The sequence below is a fragment of the Puma concolor genome, chromosome B2 (genome assembly GCF_028749965.1).
Source record: "Puma concolor isolate L17-30 chromosome B2, mPumCon1.1.hap2, whole genome shotgun sequence".
NCBI lineage: Eukaryota > Metazoa > Chordata > Mammalia > Carnivora > Felidae > Puma > Puma concolor.
This window is the reverse complement of record NC_141671.1, coordinates 7216310-7235518: the sequence shown is the minus strand read 5'-3', so window position 1 is coordinate 7235518 and position 19209 is coordinate 7216310. Positions and strand designations below refer to the sequence as shown.

The window sequence follows — 19209 nt, the reverse complement described above, 5'->3', positions numbered from 1 at the left end:
AGAGGGAGAGAGGGAGAGAGAGAGTGTGTGTGAACAGGGGTGGGGCAGAGAGGGAGACAAAGAATCCGAGGGGGGCTCCAGGCTCTGAGCTGTCAGCACAGAGCCCGACGCAGGGCTCGACCTCACGAACCGTGAGATCATGACCTGGACCAAAGTCGGATGCTCAGCCGACTGAGCCACCCAGGTGTCCCCTTTATTTATTTATTTATTTATCTATCTATCTATTTATTTATTTATTTATTTTTAAATCTTTAAAGAAGACTTTTTAAAGAAAGGTGTTCTAGTCGTAACAGTGACTCGTAGAGCGGGTTTGTGCGAGTAATCAGCAGTCTGCACATACCAGGACACGACCTGGCTTTGGCCAATTAGATGTTTCAGCCTCTGAATTTTAATCTGGAGCAGAAGGTGCAAAGACAGGGAGACTGAAGATGCATTCATAGCTCTCGCTGTGAGCGGTGAGGGTGTGGTGTCCAGCCCTGTCCGTGTTCTGTGGGACCTGAGGTAACGTCTCAGTTGGGCATTTCTGCCACGAGGCAATTGTTTTGTTTCTTGCTTCTTTACCAAATTCCTTCACTTCTGGCGTACTTCCTGAGGCTGATTTTCCACCCTCGTGCAGATTCTGTGGACCCGTTGTATTTCCAGTAGGTATGTTTCTTTTTATTTAAGTTTATTTATTTTGAGAGAGAGAGAGAGAGAGAGAGCATGCACACAAGCAGGGAAGGGGCAGAGACAGGGGGAGAGAGAGAGAGAATCCCAAACAGCCTCCATGCTGTCAGCACAGAGACTGACAAAGGGCTTGAACTCATGAACCTCGAGATCATGACCTGAGCCGACATCAACAGTCCGACGCTTAACAGACTGAGCCACCCAGGCACCCCTCCGATAAATACATTTCTATTTAAATAACCCAGGACCACTTTGTGTTGCCTGCAACTGAGGGTCGTACCTGAGACACAGGAGATGAGCACTGTGCACTCATTACAATGAGAAGCGATCATTTTTTATTCCAAGCCCAGCAATATTTCTTGGGAAAAGTTCTGCAGTTTTGCAGTACAGTGTATGAAATTATAATCCAGAGCATAAACATGAGATTAGAGGTAAAAAACAGAAAATTCAACTGTGGAATGCTGTAAGAAGTTGACCGGGGTTATTGGATTTTGAGATTGAATATTCTCTTCCGGAATGCCTTAGAGTGAAGCACATGCTGATTTTTGTACAATGATCTGGATGCTTTGAAGCAAGGGCCGGTCAGCATTCCATATACCATGGGTGTGAGAGGCTCTCTGTGATTAAATGTAATGTGAGAACTATTGCCGTTTCTTTTGTGTTTCGATACAGGATTGGAAATCTCTTCTGATGATGATTTGAATCTGGGTCATGTATTCTCCGCTATTGTGGGGTTGAGGAAAACAAGCAATAACCACTGGAACTTTTGGAACGTTCCAGCCCTTTTATCAATCACCTAGGTCACCTCGTTTCAAAGGATTCTTCTCTGGGGCACCTAGACTTTGAGGAACCCCAAAGGAAAGAAAATAAAAGCTTTTTTGTTGTGTGAGGCCTGTAGCAGGTGAATGGAGGGAGTGTGAACACTTCTCTGGTTAGACGAGCTAGTTAAATAAGAAGTCCTGGGAAAGCCCTTGGGAGTAAAGCCATTCTCTCTATAGTTTTCCTTTGTAAAGGATAAAGATAGGGTTGAGTGAACCCAGAAGCTTTTTCCTGTCAGGGGGGAATCCGAACAAAGATTTCTTTTAAAGACAGCGTGCTTAGTACTGTCTAGTGACAGATGAATCTCAAAAGACTCGGTCGTGATAAAACCCCAACGTGTGGATTCTCGGTGGATGCACAGAGTAACTTCTCTAAACTTTTCTCTACACGTCCTTTCTTGCCCTGACACCGAATTTCCTGTTTCTGACTCTCTTCCCTCGTCCTAATACCATCTGGCCCTTTATCTAGAAGTATTATTTAAAAAAATGTAAAAAAAAAAAAAACCCACCGAAAACGAAAACAAAAACAAAAAACCCCACAAAACCCCTCCAAGTTGTTCCCGTTCTAGAAAGAAATAGAGCTGCATGTTGTTGAACACCCATCCTTTCAGAGTAGAGCACCACGGTATTGAAATAGTCAAAAGAGTTCTTTTTGTGGACATTAGACTCTCTGGCTCATCTTCACCTTCTAAAGTCATTGTTTCCAAGAGACTAATATTTCTTTGCAGGTCAGGCATTCTGGGATGATTAATTAAGGATGGTGAGTAGACTGCTCAAAATGCCTCCTGCTCCGGAAGTAATAAATATGGTTAGAATCCCACCATACACTGTTCAGGCACAGCTCTCCCTTCCCTGCATTCATTCCCTTAATTCCAGCCTTTTCCCAGCACTTGGGTGCATAGCTCCACGAGGTTCTACACTCGTCAGGTGTTTCTCTCTCTGTCCTGAGTTATGACGTTGACTTCCGATTATGACCCGTGTGTGAGGTGATGTTTTACTCCTATGAAAATAATTTTGTATTACCTTATCTTCTCACACATTACCCTGGAGTATCATGTACACATGGATGGCTGCCTAAATATATATGGAAAAACTGTTGAAAAAATATTTGACTGAGGTGGGCCTAATGGCATAAAACCCGTGGAATTGCATAGCTCTCATTTTCAGCCTTTGGATTCCGTGTTCCTGCTGTTCCTTATGTTTGTCCTTAGCGAAGTTCTCTCTGACACCTGGAGACGTGAACACAGAGAACCGTCTCCCCAGCAAACACCCCCAGGGCTGCTGTGTGTGACGGCACAGATTATAAGGAACCGGCGTCCGTGGCTGCCCTTATACGCCTCATCTTATTACATTTTCTTCCTTCCTTGAAGACAGGACTCACTAAATAATATATAGGACAGAGATACTCATTAGATGGCTGAGCCAAATGTAAGCATGCGGGCTTGGTCAATGATTCGATGATTGGAGGCAAGTTGGCTCCTATCTATTTCCAGTCTCTCGACACCATTCATTCACGCTACATGTGGTATTCGGATCTCTACCACGTGCCAGGTGGCTAGCGAAGCAATAGCTGTATGATACCCCCCGATTCTCTTGTCATGCTTGCAAAACCTGAGTTTGCTGCTCTGCTTTATATTTCCAGGTCTTTGGGGGGCGCCTGGGTGGCTCAGTCAGTTAGGCGTCTGACTTTGGCTCAGGTCATGATCTCGCAGTTTGCGAGTTCGAGCCCCGCGTCGGGCTCTGTGCTGACAGCTCGGAGCCTGGAGCCTGCTTCGGATTCTGTGTCTCCCTCTCTCTCTGCCCCTCCCCTGTCCATGCTCTGTCTCCCTCTGTCTCAAAAATAAATAAAAAACATTAAAAAAATATTTATATTTCCAGGTCTTTGAACATCGTTCGTTTGGGCCCTTCTGAAACATAAGGTATAATGCACATACAGTAAAATCTGTCCCTTTTAGAGTAAAGTTTGATGATCCTTGAAGTCTGGTAACTACCACCACAGGCAAGATCCAGAACTGCCCCATTACTCCACAGTGTCCTTCCTGCCCCTTTAAAGTTCGCCTCCTCTGACCCCGTAGAAACTGGTGATTTAGTATTCTCTCTCTATGGTTTTCCCTTGTCCAAAATGCCACACAAATGGAATCATACGTTATTAATGTATTAAGCCTGCCTCCTTTCACAGAACGTAATGCATTTGAGATTCAGTCACATTATTAACCTGTATCCATAATTTGTTCCTTTTTACTGCTGCGTAGTAACGATGTACCATGGTGTGTTTATCGATTCATTCATTGTGGGGGTGGGAGGTGGCATTTGGGATGTTTCCAGTTTGGGGAGGTTATTTTTTTTTTTTAATTTTTTTTTTAACGTTTATTTTTGAGACAGAGAGAGACAGAGCATAAACAGGGGAGGGGCAGAGAGAGAGGGAGACACAGAATCTGAAACAGGCTCCAGGCTCTGAGTGGTCAGCACAGAGCCCGATGCGGGGCTCGAACTCACGGACCGTGAGATCATGACCTGAGCCGAAGTCAGACGCTTAACTGACCAAGCCACCCAGGCGCCCCGGGGAGGTTATTTTTTTAATGTTTGTTTATTTTTGAGAGAGAGAGAGAGAGAGAGAGAGAGAGAGAGGGAGAGAAACCAAGTGTGAGTGGGGAGGGGCAGAGAGAGTGGGAGACCCAGAATCCGAAGCAGGTTCCAGACTCTGAGCTGTCAGCACAGAGCCTGACATGGGGCTTGAACCCATGAACCGCGAGATCATGACTGGTCCAAAGTCGGATGCTTAATCAACTGAGCCACCAGGTGCCCCAAGAGACTATAAATGCTCACGAAGAGGTTTTTATGTAAACCTAATTTAAAAAATTTCACTCGGGTGTATACCTAGGAGAAAGATTGTATCATTTGTTCAATGGATGTTTATAAGAAACTGACAAGCTGGTGTGAAAAGTAACTATACCATTTCGCATTGCCACCAACAGTGTATGATCCATCTAGTTCCTCCACATCGTCTCCAGCGGTTGGAATTGTAGTTGTTTGCTTTTATTTTGTATTTTAGCCATTCCAGTTGTGATGTAGCAGTATCTGGCTGGGGTTTTAATTTGCATTTCCTTAATGACTGATGATATTCGTGCATAGTCATATTTGTTTTTCTGTACTCTGATTTTTTTTTTTTCTTCAAGTTTCCGTCTTATGTGGACTCTGGCAACAGAGCACATGTCATCTTCTCTAAACACCTTCTCAGACTGTCAGCCGGAGAGGTACGTTCTCTCTCTTTGCGGTTTGAGGGTCAATAGCAGCTTGAATGGGCTGGTGCATTTCTCATTTGCCACCAAGCTGTCTGGTTCAATAGAAGGATGGTGGATCTCGGGTGAATAGGGACTCTGTTCTATTTATGTTTGTATTTTGAGTGCCTGTTTCAGAGCCTGGTGTTGAGCTTGTATCTGACCACTTAATGATTAGATATATGAATTCAGATCAACTGCGTTTCCTCCCGTGTCCTATAATAGGGTTAGACAGTATAATTACAATAATCCTGTCTGTCCAGATGCTGTAATGATTCCATCACTTAGTCTCGCTGCAGGAACAAGGTCTAGCAAACATGTTGAGGCTGCAGGGTGGTGGTACACACATATATACATGGCGGCTGATGATATAATAATGAACTATTAATAATATGTATTGAGTGCATTAGAAGCGGTAGGAACTGTACCAGGTCAGACGTTTAGTACATTATTTAATTTGTTCCTCATAACAACCTTATGAAGATACTGTTTTTTGAAATGCTCATTTATTTATTTAGAGAGAGAGCGAGAAAGAGAGAGAGAGCACGCACACGTGTGTGAGCAGGGGAGGGGCAGAGAGACGGAAAAGAGAGAATCCCAAACAGGCTCTGCCCTGTCAGCACACATCCCGACTTGGGGTTTGATCCCACAAACCGCGAGATCATGACCTGAGCGGAGATCAAGAGTCAGACGCTTAACGGACTGAGCCACCGAGGTGCCCCTGACATCAATATTATTACCTGATATTTTCATGTTATAAATCAGGAAACGGGGTATCAAAGTGATTGAAGCAACTTGTCCAAAGTAGCCCAGCTCTAAAGCCCTGGAGCCAAGCTATGAACTCCGGTCCATCACTGTCTAAATCCTTTGTGATTCCCTGCTGGGCAGCAGGGTCCCTAACCTGTGCCATGTGCTGTCCTAGATTCATTGCGCCGTCTGTGTCCTGGTCTGTCCATCTAACAATCACAGCTGAAAGATCTCGGGAATAAGGGGTTTCTTGCCTTTAAATAAAACTAAATAAAATGTTAGTGTTTTATAAATAACCACTTTCAATAGATACGAGGGGAATACAGAAATAATAGATGGAATTTAATGAGCTGTCTGGATTGCTAAGGTCCTTGAGCACAGTTGAAAATAAGGTACCTCTGATGAGAAATCAAATTGCTGTATTCAAGGCGGATGGGTAAGGGGATGGACCCAAGCTCAGCACCTGTTAAATGGCAGCGTTTTATGCAAGCTACCTTGGGGGTGCAGTGGTTCTATTTCTTCCGTTCCCTCCTGTCCCTCAGCTCAAGATCCTGTTGATTCCCCTAATTGCTTCTGTTTTATTCGGTAGTACCTCACAGTTTATTAAGGAAGAGAGAAACTGCAGTGATTTACCATTAAACTTCCACTGTAATTACATTTCCACACACGTAGGCTCTTGTCAGCCTCACAAGTCAGCTCAATATTGCATACATTAATGTTATTAGGATATTAACAACTATTAGATGCTAGGCAGAGCAATCTGTTTTTTCATTAAGCACTAAGTAACATTCAGGGATGTGCCATTGAGGATATTGACAAAGAAGCAGAGCCCTGGGGCGCGGAGACGGGCCCTGCATTAAAGCTGAGGATTGTGCTGCCTCCCCCCAGTTGCAAAAACGCACGGTGTCACCCCGTGTGTCTCCTGGGAGTGTTTGGCACAACAGGCCTGGCGGGATTTGAGAGCAGGGGAAAAATGTCTGACGCAGTGAAAAAGAATTAAATAACCTTCTCATAATATGATTTATGGGATGCATTCTGGAGGCTAGAGGGATGCCATCCTATCACTCTATCAGGTGGTCAGAAGGTGTGCTTCCTTTTCTCATTTTCCCCTCTCTCTTTGGCTGAGAGACCATTCTTTTATAGTCCACCATCCAAACGTAGCGGTGATGACTCCTCCTCCAGTATTTCTCACTCGGCACGTAGAGCCTAAGTCTATTGAAAGTAGTCTGGCCAGATCTTAAAAACAGACTACATGGCGATGAACGTTCTGGCAATTGTTTTGTGAAATTCACAAGATGGCAGATGAAACGAATGAAGCGCCTGATGCTAGGATGGCAAATGTCTATTCCAAGTTCTTCAAAAAAATGGAGTACGTTGCAAAATGGAGTTCTTTTCTTCAGAAAAGAAAGGCATGGGTGAATCGTTTGATTTTCTGAATGAAAATGTTCTTCTAGTTAGGAGTGCCTGGGTGGCTCAGTCGGTTAAGCGTCCCACTCTTCATCTCGGCTCAGGTCATGATCTCGAAGTCTGTGGGTTCGAGCCCAGCATTAGGCTCACAGCTCAGAGCCTGGAGCCTGCTTCATAATCTGTGTCTCCCCCTCTCTCTCTACCCCTCCCCAGCTCGCACTCTGTCTCTGTCTCTCAAAAAATAAATAAACATTAAAAAAATTTAAAGATTCCACATACAAGTGAGGTAATTTGGTAGTTGTCTCTCTGTGTCTGGCTTATTTCACCTAGCATAGCATCTTTCATATTCATTCATGCTGTTGCAAATGGTGGGATTTGATGTTAACCCTTTATTAAATATGTGGTTTGCAAATATTTCTTCCCATTCCATAGCTTGCCTTATTATTTTGTTGTTTAATTGCTTTGCTATGCAAGGCATTTTTATTTAAAGTAGTCCAACTTATTTATTATTTGCTTTTGTTATCTATTTAAAAAATTACTGCTAACACCAATATTCAAGAGTTCTTTCCTCTGTGTTTTCTTCTAGGAGTTTTTTGAGTTGATTATTGTGTTTGTGTTTAGTATAATATAATTTAATTCTTTTGCATGTGGATATCAAGTTTTCCCAACACTATTTATTGAAAAGACTCTTCTTTCCCCATTGTATATTCTTTGCACTTTTGTCAAAAATTAGTTGACTTTTTATGCATGGGCTTCTTTCTGGGTTCTCCATTGTGTTCCATTGCTGTGTGTGTGTGTGTGTGTGTGTGTGTGTGTGTGTGTGTGTGTGTTTTGCCAACACTATATGGTTTTGGTTACTATAGCTTTGCAATATAGTTTGAAGTTAGAAATTATGACTTCAGATGTCTCCAGCTTTATTATTCTTGTTCAAAGTTGCTTTAGCTATTTGGTGTCTTTTCTGTGAGAAATGCCACCAGAATGTTGATTGGCATTGCATTGAATGTCTAAATCACTTTAGATAGAATGGGTATTTTAACAGTATCAGTTCTAATCTATGGGCACAGGATATCTTTCCATTTATTTGTGTCTCCTTTGATTTCTTTCATCAAGATTTTATAGTTCTCAGCGTGCAGATCTTTCACTTCCTTGTTAAATTTATTTCTAATTATTTTATTCTTGCCTATGTAATTGTAAATGGGATTGTTTTTTTAAATTTTATTTATTTATTTATTTATTTATTTATTTATTTATTTTGAGAAAGAGAGAAAGAGAGAGAGTGCACTCACATGTGGGGGGGAGGGGCGGAGAAAGAGAGGAAGAGAAAAACTCCAAGCAGTCTTCATGCCCAGCACAGAATCAGATGCAGAGCTCAATCCCGACTGTGTGGTCATGACCTGAGCTGAAACTGAGTTGGATGCTCAACCAACTGACCAATTCAGGTGCCCCAATGGGATTGTTTTCTTTTTTTTTTTTTTTTTTTTAGTTTTTTTAAAATATTTATTTAGTTTTTGAGAGACAGAGACAGAGCATGAGCTGGGGAGGGGACAGAGGGAGAGACGGAGTCACAGATTCTGAAGCAGGCTCCAGTCTCCGAGCTGTCAGCACAGAGCCTGATGTGGCACTCGAACTCATGAACCACAAGATCATGACCTGAGCTGAAGTTGGATGCCCAGCTGACTGAGCCACTGGTATCGTTTTCTTAATGTCTTTTTTGGGAAGTTTGTTGTTAGGGTATAGGAATGCAATTGATTGTTGTATGTTGACTTTATATTCTATTACTTGTTCTATATTTGTTAATGGTAACAGTTTTTGATGACATCTTTATGGTTTTCTATATATAAGATTATGTCATCTACAAATAGAGACAATATTTCTTTTTCCTTTCTAATTTGGATGCTTTTTTTTTTCTTGCCTAATTACTCTGGCTGAGACTTTTACTACTTAATACAAGGGACAAGAGCAGGCACTATTATCTTGTTTCTTATCTTAGAGGAAAAGCTTTCAGCTTTTCGCCATTGAGTATGATATGGGCTTGTTATATATGACTTTTATTATATTGAAGGACATTCCTTCCATACATTAATTTATTAAGAGGGTTTTTTTGTCATAAAATGTGGTGAATTTTGTGAAATGCTTCTTTTTGTATCAAGATGATTGTATGGTTTATATTTTTCCTTTTTTTAATGTGCTGTATCACATTTATTGGTTAGCATACATTGAATCATCCTTGCATCCCAGGGATAAATTCAACTCGATCATGGTGTATGATTCTTTTAATGTGCCATTGAATTCAGTTTGCTGGTATTTTGTTGAATATTTTTGAATCTATGTTCATTAGGAATATTGGCCTGTAATGTTCTTTTCTTGTAGTGTCTGGTTTTGGTAATCAGGGTGATACTGGCCTTGTAGAGTGAGTTTGGAACTATTCCTTCCTCTTCAATTTTTTAGAAATTAGAGTAGGAATGGTATTAATTTTTCTTTAAATGGTCAGTAGAATTCACCAGTGAAACCATCTAGTCCTGGATTTTTCTTTGTTGGGCGAGTTTTTTATTACTGATTTTTATTTCTTAGTCATTATTGCTCTGTTCAAATTTTCTGTCTCTTTTGATTCAGTCTTAGTAGGCCGTGTGTTTCTGAGAATTTCTCTGTTTCTTTTAGGTTGTCAAATTTGTTGGTGTATAATCATTCATAATAGTGTCACGATCCTTTGTGTTTTTGTGGTATAAGTTATATAGCGTCTCATCTTTCATGTCTGATTTGATTTGAATCTTCTTTTGTTCCCTTAGTTATTCTAGCTAAATTTTTATTAATTTTGTTTATATTTGAAAAAAACCCTCTTCATTTCACTGATCTTTTCTATGGTCATTCTAGTCTCTATTTCATTTATTTCTGCTCTAATCTTTATTTCTGTCCTCAAACTGACTTTGAGTTTAGATTGTTCTTTTTTTTTTTTTTCTGGCTTCTAGTGGTATAAAGACAGTTTGTTTATTTGAGTTCTTTCTTTTTGCTTATTGTAGGTATCATTATGAACTCCCCTCTCAGAACTGTTTTTGCTGCAGCCCATTAGTTTTGTGTGTTGTCAAGACATTGACAATTTGTTGATTTCTTCTTTGTCCACCCAGTTGTTTAGGAGCATGTTGTTCAATCTCCCCATACTTGTGAATTTTCCAGACTTCCTTCTGTGAGATGTAGCAGCAAGAACTGCAGGGGCTCATGGTGACTGTGCCGGCCATTAGTTTCCTCAGTGGTGAGAGCTGCTGGGGTCCTCTGTGGAGCAGTCTGCTGAGGACTGGGACAAAGTCGTCAGTGATACAAGCTCTTAGGGTTCACCATTGTTTACAAGGGCTGTTGAGGTCCTCAGTGGTGAAGGCCCCTGGGAACCATGGTCACTCCTACTATGTGGCTGCTCTTGGTAGTACTTGTTCCTCATCGTCCTAATCATCTCTAGATGTTTCAGCTGCCCCGGTCTCTGCGTGGGCTGAAACCAAAGCGGTCCTTCGCACAGTGCCTGGAAAGGCTGAGGAAGCTTGTTGCTCACCCCTCTCTCCTTTTGCTGTTGAGGAAAACTGTCTCAGGCTGGGGAGTTCTCTCTTGGTGCTGAATGGTGCAGGCCTAGGGGATAGGATGATGCTGGCAAAATGAGACCATTTCCCCTGTTTCTTTTTGTGCAGTTATTCTCAAGATGTTTCTTCCATTGTGTTACTGAAGCTTTGCAAGTGGATTCGTAAGATCTTCCAGGGCTGTTTTTGTTGGTGAATAGCCACCTAATTGTTGTTCTTTGTGAGGGATGAAGGATGGAGGGAGTCTCCTATTCTACCACCTTGGTGACATCACTCTCTCTCGCCCTTTTTTTTTTAATGTTTACTTATTTATTTTTGAATGAGAGAGAAAGAGTGAGCAGGGAGGGGCAGAGAGAGAGGGAGGCAGAGAATCCCAACCAAGCTCCATGCCATCAGCACAGAGCCCAACACGAGACTTGAACCCAGGAACCATGTGATCATGACCTGAGCTGAAATCAAGAGTCAGAGGCCGAAACAACTGAGCCACCTGGGTGTGGTGATGTCACTCTCTTAAAATTTTGGTTTATTAGTTATATTATATCCCAAGGCAGCAATAGGCCTTTAAAAATGGAAGGTCTATGTAAGGCTTTTCAAAAGGAAGTGTAGTAATACTTCTGGAAAGAAACAAAGCAAAATGAACCTATGAGAAATTGTTTATAAGTTACATGCAATGTCATAATTTCATAGGCTGGCTTTTAAAGCAACAGCTTTAGTTACCACTTGGGCAAGGTTTATGTGTTATATTTACTAGACTTGTTTCAAAATGTATTGACCAAGTATTGAATTTTATATAACCTTATAGATTTTCCCAAATTAGAAGTGTCTGTTACCTATTTAGAGTACTTTTAAGTACTATTCTAAATTTGTTGTAAGTTGAAGGACTAAAGTGTAGCTTATGTCATGTAATAACATGACATTACGTGTGGTGGAGAGAAATCACCTACTTCACGAATTCCTTACTTTGTTGTGTCCCAAAGAAAGAGAACCCATGTATATGGAGTTCACCATATCTCAATCTTTTCTTTGTTTTTGGACTCATTTTGTAATGACACTCTAACAAATGCAAATTATTATTACAGTTTTTTATTTTTTTTAATGTTTATTTACTTTTGAGAGAGAGAGAGAGAGAGAGAGAGAGAGAGACAGAATGCAAGTGGGTTAGGGGCAGAGAGAGAGGGAGACCCAGAATCCGAAGCAGGCTCCAGGCTCTGAGCTGTCAGCACAGAGCCCGACGCGGGGCTCGAACTCACGAGCCATGAGTCGAGGTCGGCCGTTCAACCGACTGAGCCACCCAGGCGCCTGGCAAATTAATATTTTTAAAGCAGCTGTTATTGAAGTTTTTCTCAGCAACATTTTCTAGAGATAGAGAATAGCAGAATTTGAATTTTAGGAAAGCTGTCTCTTCCCCATTGACCCGTTCCTTAGTCCTCCTCACATTCCTTCTGTTTACCCAAACACACACAGGAATTGCCACTTTGGCCAGATTCCTGAAACACAGATTGGACCCATTTTGTAGTGGGGGATAGCTCTGTGAAAAGTGGTGCCCGTGATTGTCATCCTGTCTTGCCTCCATGTGGTAAGCAGACATCCCTGCCTCTAATGTTCTTCCTTGATCCCTTGTCTACATGGTAAAAGCCTCAAACAGAGTTTGGCCTGACTTTTTTGGTGGGGGGGTGGGGGGGGAGAAGGGAGGGGATGATGAGCCACCTTCATTTTATAAAACTGCTTTCATGCATTGGATTTCTCATTAATTTGGGCTCAGCAACTTGCTTGTGATGAGAACTTAAAAGCCAGGGAAGGGCCTCTACTTCTGTGGAAGTCAAGCATTCCACCCCAGCTTTACTACAGGGCTTAAGTGGGAGTGATGGACAGTAGGATAATTACAACAAAGTGGTGATTGAACTTCTCATTTGTCACTGTCTCTTGTGTGGGTAGGGCTGCGTGATCTCATAGGTAGGAAAGAAGATCCTGTGGCAGCATGGGAAGGCTTCCTTCATCTCATGGGTGTAAATCAGGGTAACAAAGTACTTCACCTTGACTCCGTGTATTTTGGGGTAGATTAAGTTTAGTGATTCACTTTCAGACCTCCATAAAGATGATACAAATATACAACCTCTTCCCAGATTTGGCACGGATGAACTCTAAGAAGAGCTACTTGAATGGATGCTACTCATATTTTGTTTTTTGAAGTATTGAAGCATGTATTTCCCCCAACAACATTGTAAACACCTTGAGGAGAAAAAGGGCATATGAATCATTCTTGTGGGATGCTATCACAACGCATAGCACATGGTTAGTGCTCAATAAACGTTTGTTGAAAAGAACTGATATTAATGTCAGTCGAAAAGGCTTATTTTCTGCTTATAGTTTTGTTGTGTTTCTCCCTTTTTGACATTTTAGGAAAACAATATTAATAGTTATTTACAGGCCTTACTTTTGACCTTTTCATCTGAATTAAAAATAAGTGTAGATCATTGGTGCATTTGATTCAGAAATTAGAATTATGTGGTCGTTAATAGGAAGAAAGTTTGGAAATAGCAAGACAGCAGTCTTACGGTCTATGTCCAGTGCAGACTGTCAGTCAGCTAGTCCGATCTGCCAACATACCGAGTTCGGCTGCATTGTTAAATAAACATATGTAGAATTAAATTTGCTGAATTAAAGAACTGTATAGCAATTTTGTTTTGTGTACAGTTTCAGAGAGGCTCAGCTCAACTTACTCAGCAACGTATATAGCAGATCCTGCCAGGGTGTTTTGGTTAAAGAATGTAATGGAGGAGGGTAATATTGTCTTTTCCATTTGTGTCTATTTTTTTTTATCTTTAGAGTTTCTATAGTTCTCCATTGCTATTGAATAGCAGGAGACAAGTAGTTTTCTTTATTCTGGTATGCTTAGACATGACCGATAAAAGCTTATTGGTAGAGGGCAGTTCCTTCCAACATTAAATTTTATACGGAACTTGGCTTTGTGAAATTTTCTATTAGAAAAGCTGATAATAAGAAAAACAGTTCTATTCTAAGGCACATATGACTCCATCAAATAAGATTGATATGGTAAAGAGATAAAGCACCATTGAATAATAATTGATTTGGCTAAGCATAAGAGACTGTTGAGAACTGAGAACAAACTAAGGGTTGATGGGGGGTGGGAGGGAGGAGAGGGTGGGTGATGGGTATTGAGGAGGGCACCTTTTGGGATGAGCACTGGGTGTTGTATGGAAACCAATTTGACAATAAATTTCATATATAAATAAAAAAAATAATTGATTTGGCTAACTGCACATTTAGATTTTTTTCTATACTGGAATATTACAGGGAAGGTGCTGAAAATTGTGTCCTTTGAATGTTGAAAATCGTATCTTTTTTGTGACACTCATTCAGATCTTAGAACGTGCCTACCCTACCCCACAATGGAAATTCTCAAGATTACTTTGCTGGCAGAGTTTCAGAAAGTAATGGGGATTTTTTTTTTTTTTCAGAATGCCTTAAAATATTATTATAATTTCACTCTGCTATGTATAGTCACAGCCATAAAGACTTTCATGCAGGGCAGTGAAGGAGCCAGTAAAGCATAAGCCATACTTTCAAAAGTATGACAGTGTGGCTAGGAACTCACATCTGGAGCCAAAGATGAGTTCAAATGCCAGCTTCACTGCCTTCTCTAGCAGAAATTGCCAACTGTCTACCAAAGATTTGTGCTCCCCATCCGTAGTATGAACATACTTCTGGGCAGAGGCTTCTATGCTATGGTCTCAATTTTCCAATCTTCCTTGCTTTTAGACAAAGCCGTAGGACTGATTCTCACTAATGGACGGTACGTGGGAGTGAAGAGTATCATTTCTAGGGTGCTGTGATTTTCCTCTTCCACAGTGACTTTGTAAGCCGTCTTGAAGAGAATGTAGCTGTTTAGTTTCTCAGGATCCGGGGGGAAAAAAAAGGGGGGGGGGTTAGAGTGGGAGAGAGCCAAAGCATAAGAGGCTCTTAAAAACTGAGAACAAAGTGAGGGTCGATGGGGGGTAGGTGATGGGTGTTGAAGAGGGCATCTTTTGGGATGAGCACTGGGTGTTGTATGGAAACCAATTTGACAATACATTTCATATATTAAAAAAAGAGAATGTAGCTCTAACAATACAAATCTTGAGTCTAAAATCACTGCAAGGAAGATTATCCACTTAGCACTCTCTTTGGACTGTTGTATAGAAGAGAAACTTCTATTGTTTTAGCTACTAAGATTTCAGAATGTATCTTTGCTAGCAACTAGTATGACCTTAACTACTGCGGTCACTCAACTTCAGTTTTCCTCACAGATAAAATAAGAGTGAAGTTATTTAAAGTTCATACATACAGTGATTATCAGGGTGGCTCTCGGGTGGCTCAGTCGGTTAAACGTCTGACTCTTGATTTCAGGTCAGGTCAGGATCTCACAGTTCATGAGTTCAAGCCCCGTGTCTGGCTCCGAGCTGACATTGGGGAGTCTGCTTGGGATTCTTTCTCTCTCTCTGTCTCTCTCTGTCCCTCCCCCTACCCTTTCAGGAATAAAGAAATAAATTTTTAATAAGGACTTGGCTCTTGTTATGAGGGTTTGCTGTTGCCGTTTTGTGATCTCTGTAAATGTTTTAAACACCAGCATTTCCTAGATAGAGGACAAGCCGTAGCAGACACCAAGAAATTAAGCATATATGCATGTGGAAAATAATTAACGTTGAGAGTATAGTCAATGATGTCATTTCTCCCCCTGGGGGTTGGGAAAGTGTTTCCATTATTTTAGTTTGCCGAATGCAGTTTGCCATGGGGAACATTACCTTGACATCAGGTTGAGCACCAGTGTGGCTTGCTCCAACATAAAAATAGGGGACCAATGCCTACTGCCTCCATCTTTTCCACTTCACTTCTCTTATTTTAAGAGATTCATTTTTGAGTGTCTGTTATTTCCAGGCATTACACTGGTTGATTTTACATGTCCTTGAAAGCAGGAGGGGTGATATGGGGGTACTCACTGGTAAAGTTCCTAGGGAACTGTCGTGGGAAATCAGCCTCAGGCACTGCGGAACATGAAGGCAAAGGGTGATGTGAAGATAGAGAAGTAGACCCATGACAGAATGGCCCAGCCAATGCAACAAGTCATATGAGACATGTATGAGAACTGAGAACACCAGGCTCAACACTTGCTCTACATCACACAAATTCCTATTTATTCCTGTGCCACAGTCTCAAGACTTCTGAATTTCGCTATGCAAATAGTGTCTTTTCGAAAGCATTTCTGACTCCTTGAAGAGAAGTGATGACTTTTCCTGACCAAAAAAAAAAACCAAAAAGCAAAAAACAAAAAAACCCAAAAACAAAAAAAAAATACCCACCAAAAAAACACGAAAAACAAAAACCACCAAAAACAAACCAGGCTAATTTTAAAGGGATATTCCTCTCTTCAAATTCCATTCCACAGAGACCATCCACCCTTTAGTTTACAGAATACATCTACGTGTTATTTTTTGTATAAAGACTTTTCCAGGTTTGTGCATCTATTGTCTGTTGCTATTTTATGCCATTTTTATTTGGTCATAGTATAGTATGATATTAAGATTACTATATGCAGAGTAGTTGGGATGGTGAAGTTGATATAAACAGCTATAAATAAAAGTTATTAGAAATATACTTTTCTCTACCTTTATTTTCATCCAAGATAGAAGTGTTTTTGGAGACAATAACAGAAAGTAAGATATCTAATTCTAAAGAAAAACAAAATATAATTGTTGTCCTTCTATGTCATATGTATTCTCTGCCATTCTATGTGAGTACCCAGATAGCCTTATATTCAAGATTAAGTATTCACAAGTGTTTTTCAGTTCAAAGTGTGGTGTTGCTGTATCCAAAAAAATCTGGCCCAGTGTTTACATTCAGAGTTCACATAGGCTTGCAGTGTGAGAAATTGGACTGGGTCATTAAAATTGTGGACACAGCATTTCAGTAACGTGTTGCATGCCTTTGAGTAGAGAAGCTTCCATTGGCTCAGCAGTTCTATCATGCAAGAATCTTCTCTGAGCTATTCTGCTCCTGTCAGTTAATGTCCGAGTGAAGAATTTGAAGACCTCAGGCAAGGCTGAGGGTCCTTGATCCAAATGATCATAACATTATAGACACCCTTGACACAGTATCAACACTGTAGAAGTGTCAAGAAAACCAAGAAAACCTGTGATAATGAAGTTACCTTACATTCGGAGGTTTGGTTTGTTTACATATTCTTCCCTTGTAGAGTTTTCTTCTTACTCATTCTTGTTCTAACAGATGACCAGTGGGAAACAACACATGATTTTCTACACTAGGAGAGCTAGAGCTAGAGATGTATATAGATATATACAAATGTGTATCTATATATACCTCTATCTCTGTCATCATCATCTATCAATCTGTTATCTATCTATCATCTTTCTGTCTTTCCATCCATCCATCCATCCATCTATCTGTCCACCCACACACCTATCATATATCATCATCTGTCAATCTATCAATCAATCTATGTGTTATCTATCTACCTACCTGCCTATCTAGCATCTATCTGTCATCTATGTCTGTCTGTTTATCTATCATCTATCAATCTGGGCTTGTCTATCTATCTATCTATCTATCTATCTATCTATCATCTGTCTTTCCATCCATCTGTCCATCTGCCCACCCACACACCTATCATATATCATCTGTCAATCTATCAATCAATCTATGTGTTATCTATCTACCTACCTGCTTATCTATCATCTATCTATCCGTCATCTATGTCTGTCTATTTATGATCATCTATCAATCTATTATTTATCTATCCATGTATATATCTACCCACCTACCTATCATCTATCATCATCTATCCACCTGTCAATCAATCTGTTATGTATCTATCTATCTACCTATCAATCATCTATCTATCTGTCATATATCTGTCTATCTATCAATCATCTCTCTATTTATCCATCTAGGGAAGAGAAAGAGAGAATTAAATATCCCATGCTATTTTAGGTTTTCAAACAAATTCTTTAGATGATCAAAATATCTTTTAAATTTAACTTAGAGAAGCACCATAAAAATGTATAACGTAGCAGAGCTTCTAAAAAGAATCTAAAGTCCTGAGGGCTATTTTTAACTGTGCCATTTACTACTTCTGCTGCTCTGAAAGAGCTACTTATTTACTTTGGTCTTCAGTTTCTTTAACAGCAAGATGGAAAGAATAAGTTTTTATTGTGTTTAAGCACAGTTGCTATAATTCAATAAATACATAAAATGTAAATATAACAATATAATTATATAATTTATGCTAGGTTTACATATTAAATTGACCAAGTTCAGTAAAAACAAATCTTAATTTTATCCACCAGCATTTCTTCTTTTTACTGATCTTATCAGCTAATTAAATAAATGGTCTTTGTGCCTCCTATGTCCATCTGGTTGTTATCCCGCAGATACAGTTTTCAAAATTTAAGTCATCACCATGACTACCTTGACAATAGTCACAGATCCTTTTTCTTGATGAAAGATATAAATATTTCTGCAACCAAAATACATGTATCATTTATGATTTTATCAGGCATCTAATACAGTTTAAATGTCTCCAGTGCTTTGGAAAAATTCTGTTTTCTTCAGAAAACTGGGGAAACCTCTAAGAAACCTGTTGTGGTAATACTTTACTGATTTTCACCTCTGAAAGAACAGTGATGGTGATATAAATAGTTTGAGGAACATTCTTTCCTTCAGATAATCCTGAAGTTTCTACCTTTTCTGTCATGAGTGTTCAAAGTACGAGGCACTTAGGCACGTTTTCCTGAAGTCAACAAATGAGTCTTTGATTCTCCATCTGTAAATATGCTCTACATTTCTTTCTGGGCTCTTCCAATGTGATTTCATCATGATGTAAGGCAAAGGGTTGTTTTGAAAATGTGCTTAGAAACCTTTGCCCCAATTCAGAGGACATAAATTGTTGAGCTTGGGGGAAATCTTTTTTTCCCATAGCTCACTCAGTCCAGAAATTCTTGACTGAAGATCCTTGCTTCCCCACAGTTGATTAACAAGCCCAGGGTGCAAATACTGCTTTAACAAGGGAAATTCACACTGGTGCTAATCTGAAATAAGAGACTGATTCCTACTCCTCATTAGTTCATGTCTATGCCATCAGTGTTTTATTTCAGATACTTAATAGAACTTACATTTTGCTCTAATTCTTCTATAGCCAAAATCTTCTTTGATTTGCCCCTCACTGGTGAACAGTTCCCCCCACCCCCAAAGAAATGATGATGGCTCTCTTCTACTTTTACTCATTTTTGGTGGTCTAGCCCGTTCCCCTTAATATTGGCAGAAGACAGTGAATTGCAGTCAGTTTTGCAGGGTTCATGTGGTTTGGCTTTATGAGTGAGATTAAGGAGGACAGGCAGGGGCAGAGCTCTTGCCTTCATGGCTTCGCTTTGTAAAATGGACCTTTTCCTATCACACTATGTAAAAATGGTGCGATGTGCCTGCGTCATGCTCCCCGCAGAAGCTGGCAGGAAGCTGGTTGAAATAGAGCTCTATCAGGAAGCTATTTCACTGTGGTAACAGCACGAAGGAGGAGACAGATGCTGTGCTGGCAACAGTACAGGAGCCAAGGGACCAGCAGCTCCTCCGTGCCCTGTCCCCTGACTGTTCCCCAAACCCCTCTGGGCTGCACCCCCAAACACTGCAGCTCACTGCCATGGAAACCCAAGTAGAGCAATGCTC

General features: G+C 40.5%; 1 protein-coding gene across 20 annotated transcripts in view; it reads left to right on the top strand.

Annotated features, from left to right (window-relative positions):
- The window catches only part of LOC147580697 (uncharacterized), a 403830-nt gene that overhangs the window by 284192 nt on the left and 100429 nt on the right, over nucleotides 1–19209 (top strand). The gene's annotated exons all lie outside the window — the stretch shown is intronic.